Raw genomic sequence first — 6,309 nt, 5'->3', positions numbered from 1 at the left:
ATAGTGATAGAGAAACAATAATAATCTCAAAAACAACAACAACCACCTAAATTGCAACATAAAGGATTGAGAAAAAGATCAAACAAAATCTAAAGTCAACAGAGGGAATGACATAATAAAGATCAGAAAGCAAATTAATAAAATAGAGAATGAAAGACAACAGAAAATATCAATTAAATTAAAAGGTGGTTTTTTGGAAAAAAAAAATGATAAACTTTAGTTAGATTCAACAACAAGAAGAGAGGACCCAAACAAATAAAATAAGAAATGGAAGAGGACAAATGACAACTGATTCAACAGAGGAAAAAAAGAAGAAAAAAAAAAGGAATACTATGAACAATTATACGCCAACAAACTAAGACAATCTAGAAAAAATGGACAAATTTCTAGAAACGTGCCAAGACTAAACTAAGAAGAAACAATCTGAACAAACCAATCACTAGAAGTAAATATGAATTTGTCATTTAAATGCTCCCAGCAAACAAAAGTCCAGGATCAGATGTCTTCACAGGGGAATTCCACCAGACATAAAAGGAAAACTAATATCTTCTCAAACGATTCCAAAATATTGATGAGGAAGGAACACTCCCAAATTCATTCCATGAAGCCACCACCACCCTGATACCAAAACCAGACAAAGACACCACACAAAAAAAGGAAATTACAGACCAATATCTGTGATCAGCCTCAACAGCATATTAGTAAACTTAATCCAACAATATATAAAAAGCATCATACATCATAACAAAGAGGTTTTATTCCAAGGTCACACAGATGGTTCAACATTCACAAACCAGTAAATGTGATACACCACTTTAACAACAAAGAGAAAGGATAAGAATCACACAATAACCTCAATAAATGAGGAAAAGAATTTCACAAAATTCAACATTCATTCATGATAAAAATATCTCATTAAGGTGGGAACATGTCTCAACATAATAAAGGTATTTAATAAATATATACAGCCAACAACATGCTAAAGGCAAAAAGCTGAAAACCTTCCTGCTAAATTCAGGAGCAAGAAAAGGATGCCCACTCTCACCTTTTCTATTTAACTCAGTAAAGGAAGTCTTAGCCACACCAATCAGAAAAGAAAAATATATAAAATGTATCCAGATTGGAAGGGAAGTGGAAAAACTCACTATTTGCAGATGATGTGACACTTTATAAAGAGAACCTGAAAGTCTTCACCACAAAATTATTAGAACTAATAAATTAAGTTCAGTTAGGTTGTGGCAGAATAGACAATTAAGGTACAGAATTGTGTTGTATATCTATATATTATTAATGAAATATCAGAAAGAGAAAACAATTTTTAAATCCCATTTTAAATCACATCAAAAAGAATAAAATACCTAAGGAAAAAGTCAAACCTTTACCTATACTCTGAAAACTATAAAACACTAACAAAGGAAACTGAAGATGATACAAAAAAATGGAAAGATATTCCATGTTCCTGGATTGAAAGAATTAATATTGTAAACAAGGTCATACTACCCAAAACAATCTACAGATTCAATGCAATCCCTATCAAAACACAAATGACATTTTTCACTAACTAAACCGAATTATCCTAGTATTAATATGGAATCACAAAAGGCTATCAATTCCCATAGCAATCTTGAGAAAAGAGAACAAAGTTGGTGGTATAACCCTCCTGGACTTCAGATTACAGTACAAAGCTATACAATTCAAAACATCATAGTACTGGTGCAGACACAGATGCATAGATCAATGGAATAAAATAGAAAGCCCAGAAGTAAACTCACACACCTATGGTCAATTCATCCACAACAAAGGAGTGAAGAATATACAATGGAGAAAAGATAGTCCCTTCAATAGTGGTGCTGGGAAAACTGGACAGCTACATGTAAAACAATGAGGTTAGAACATTCCCTCACACCACATACAAAAATAAACTCAAAATAGTTTAATGACTAAATGTAAGACCTGACACCATAAAGCTCAAGAACATAAGCATAATGATCCTTGACATAAATCATAGCAATACTTCTTGATTCAGTGTCCTAGAGCAAAAGAAATAAAGCAAATGGGTCCTAATTAAACGTAAATCTTTTGTGCAACAAAGAAAACGACTGACAAAACTAAAAATCTATTGAACGCAAGAAAACATTTGCAAATGATGTGCCCAACAAAGGGTTAATATCCCCAAACACAAAACAGCTCATACAACTCAATATCAAAAAACCACAAAGAACCCAATCAAAAATGGTTAGAAGACCTGAACAGACACCTTTCCAGCGAAGACACACAGATGGCAAACAGGCATATGAAAAATGCTCAACATCACTAATTATTAGCCAAATACAAATCAAAACTACAAAGAGGTAACACTTCACACGTGCTAGAATGCAATCATGGAAAAGTCTAAAATAACAAATTTAGGAGAGTATGTGGAGAAAGGGAACTCTTTTACACAGTTGGTGAGAATGTAAATTGGTGCAGCTATGGTGGAAAAAAGTATTAAGGGTCCTAAAATACTGAAGTAGAACTATTTTGGCGTTCCACACCTGGGTATGTATCCAAAAAAAAATTAAAACACTGATTTAAAAACTACACACACCCCTATGTTATTGCAGCACTATATATCACACACTGATAGCCAAGACATGGAAGCAACCTAAGGGTCCATCAACAGATGACTAGATTAAGACGATTTGATGTGTGTAAATATATGTAATATACACACACACATACACACAGTGAAATATTAGCCATAAAAAGAATGAAATTCTGCCATTTGCAGCCATATGGATGAAACTATGATAGAAACTATCATATATAGTGAATAAGTCAGAGAAAGAAAGACAAATACTGTATGATGTCACGTATATGTAAAATCTAAAAAGTATACAACTTAATGGATATGCAAAGAAGAAACAGACTCACAGACACAGAAAAAAACTTGTGGTTACCCAAGGGGAGGGTGAAGGGAGAGGTACAAATTAGGGGAATGGGATTAACAGATATAAACTACAATGCATAAAAGAGATAAGGAACAAGGATATTCTGTACAGTACAGGTAATTATAGCCATTGTCTCATAGAAATCTATAATGGACTAAAATATGAAAAAATACTGAATCACTATGCTGTACAGCTAAAAGTAATATAACACTGTAAATTGACTCTTCTTCAATAAATAAAGTCAATGAAATACCTAACACCTCACAGCAACTAGGGTAGATATAATTTAGTAAATGGAGAATAATAATAATAACAATAAATGCTTGACAGAATAAGGAAAAACTGGAACCTCAAAAACTTAAAGAGATTACCACATGACCCACAATTCCACTACCAGGTTCCTAAACAACTGAAAAAAGAGAGTCATATATTTCTCAACAATATTCACAGAAGTATTATTCACAATAACTAATAAGTGAAAAAATCAAGTTTCCATTTTCAGACAGATAAAGACACTGTAGTATAAAATACAGTGTAATATTATTTAGTCACTTAATGAATGCTACAACATATATGAATCCTGAAAACATTATGCTTGGTGAAAGAAAACTGACACAAAAGGCAGCATGTTAGTTGGCCAACGGCTGAAGAATGATGGAATGGGGAGCAGGGATTTAACAGATACAATTTGGCTGATAAAAATGCTTGGATCTTGATAGAGATGCTGGTTAAAGAACATAATGAGTTGCACCTTTTTTAATGGTGGTAGAGATGCTGGTTAAAGAACATAATGAATTGCACCTTTTTAATGGTGGGTTTTATTTTATGTGAATAACATTACCTTAATAAAAAGGAGACAAGGGCTCTTTGAGGAAGACACAGTCATGGCTGCAGCAGAGCTCCGGGATTTTGCTGCATCCCATAGGTGTTTGGTCGGTATGTCTCCATTGTCATTTGTTTCTAGGTATTTTTTGATTTCCTCTTTGATTTCTTCTGTGATCACTTTGTTATTAAGTAGCATACTGTTTAGCCTCCATGTGTTTGTATATTTTACAGATATTTTCCTGTAATTGATATCTAGTCTCATAGCATTGTGCTCAGAAAAGATACTTGATACAATTTCAATTTTCTTAAATTTATCAAGGCTTTGTGATCCAAGATATGATCTATCTTGGAGAATGTTCCATGAGCACTTGAGAAAAATGTGTATTCTGTTGTTTCTGGATGGAATGTCCTATAAATATCAATTAAGTCCATCCGGTTTAATGTGTCATTTAAAGCTTGTGTTTCCTTATTTATTTCCAGTTTGGATGACCTGTTCATTGGTAAAAGTGTGGTGTTAAAGTCCCCTACTATTAATATATTACTGTCGATTTCCCCTTTTATGGCTATTAGTATTTGCCTTATGTATTGAGGTGCTCTTATCTTGGGTGCATAAATAGTTACTTGGATCGATCCCTTGATCAATAGTTACTTGGATCGATCCCTTGATCATTATGTAGTGTCCTTTGTCTCGTGTCATAGTCTTTATTTTAAAATCTATTTTGTCTGATATGAGAATTTCTACTACAGCTTTCTTTTGGTTTCCATTTGCATGGAATATCTTTTTCCATTCTCTCACTTTCAGTCTCTATGTGTCTCTAGATCTGAAGTGGGTCTCTCGTAGACAGCATACATATAGGTCTTGTTTTTGTATCCATTCAGCCAGTCTGTGTCTTTTGGTGGGAGCATTTAATCCATTTACATTTAATGTAATTATCGATATGTATGTTCCTATTCCCATTTTCTTAATTGTTTTGGGTTTGTTATTGCAGGTTTTCCCTTCTCTTGTGTTTCTCGCCTAGAGAAGTTCATTTAGATTTGTTGTAAAGGTGGTTGGGTGGTGCTGAAGTCTCTCAGCTTTTGCTTGTCTGTAAAGGTTATATTTCTCCATCAAATCTGAACGAGATCCTTGCTGGGTAGAGTAATCTTGGTTGTAAGTTTTTCTCCTCCATCACTTTAAATATGTCCTGCCACTCCCTTCTGGCTTGCAGATTTCTGCTGAAGGATCAGCTGTTAACCTTATGGGGATTCCCTTGTGTGTTATTTGTTGCTTTTCCTTGCTGCTTTTATTATTTTTCTTTGTACTTAATTTTTGATAGTTTAATATGTGTCTTGGCGTGTTTCTCCTTGGATTTATCCTGTATGGGACTCTCTGTGCTTCCTAGACTTGACTAATTATTTCTTTTCCCATATTAGGGAAGTTTTCAACTATAATCTCTTCAAATATTTTCTCAGTCCCTTTCTTTTTCTCTTCTTCTTCTGGGACCCCTATAATTCGAATATTGGGGCGTTTAATGTTGTCCCAGAAGTCTCTGAGACTGTCCTCAGTTCTTTTCATTCTTTTTTCTTTACTCTGCTCTGCAGTAGTTATTTCCACTATTTTACCTTCCAGGTCACTTATCCGTTCTTCTGCCTCAGTTATTCTGCTATTGATCTCTTCTAGAGTATTATTAATTTCATTTATTGTGTTGTTCATCATTGCTTGTTTCCTCTTTAGTTCTTCTAGGTCCTTGTTAAATGTTTTTGCATTTTCTCTATTCTATTTCCAAGATTTTGGATCATCTTTACTATCATTATTCTGAATTCTTTTTCAGGTAGACTGCCTATTTCCTCTTCATTTGTTAGGTCTGGTGGGTTTTATCTTGCTACTTCATCTTCTGTGTGTTTTTCGGTCTTCTCATTTTGCTTAACTTACTGTGTTTGGGGTCTTCTTTTTGCAGGCTGCAGGTTCGTAGTTCCCGTTGTTTTTGGTGTCTGTCCCCAGTGGTTAAATTTGGTTCAGTGGGTTGCGTAGGCTTCCTGGTGGGGGGAACTAGTGCCTGTGTTCTGGTGGATGAGGCTGGATCTTGTCTTTCTTGTGGGCAGGTCCACATCTGGTGGTGTGTTTTTGGGGTGTGTGTGGTCTTATTATGATTTTACGCAGCCTCTCTGCTAATGAATGGGGTTGTGTTCCTGTTTTGCTAGTTGTGTGGCATAGGGTGTCCAGCACTATAGCTTGCTGGTCGTTGAGTGAAGCTGGGTGTTGGTGTTGAGATGGAGATCTCTAGGAGATTTTTGTTGTTTGATATTACATGGAGCTGGGAGGTCTCTTGTGGACCAGTGTCCTGAAGTTGGCTCTCTCACCTCAGAGGCACAACACTGACTCCTGCCTGCAGCACCAAGAGCCTTTCATTCACATGGTTCAGAATAAAAGGGAGAAAAAGTAGAAAGAAAAACAGAAAGAAAAGAAAGAAAGAAAAGAAAAGAAAGAATGTAAAATAAAATAAAGATAAAATAAAGATATTAAAATAAAAAATAATTATTAAGAAAAAAAATTTTTTTAAGTAAAAACAAAAAA

Source organism: Leucopleurus acutus (assembly GCF_964270905.1).
Source record: "Leucopleurus acutus genome assembly, chromosome: Y".
NCBI classification, from domain to species: Eukaryota; Metazoa; Chordata; class Mammalia; order Artiodactyla; family Delphinidae; genus Leucopleurus; species Leucopleurus acutus.
Note: the sequence above shows the minus strand (reverse complement) of the source record.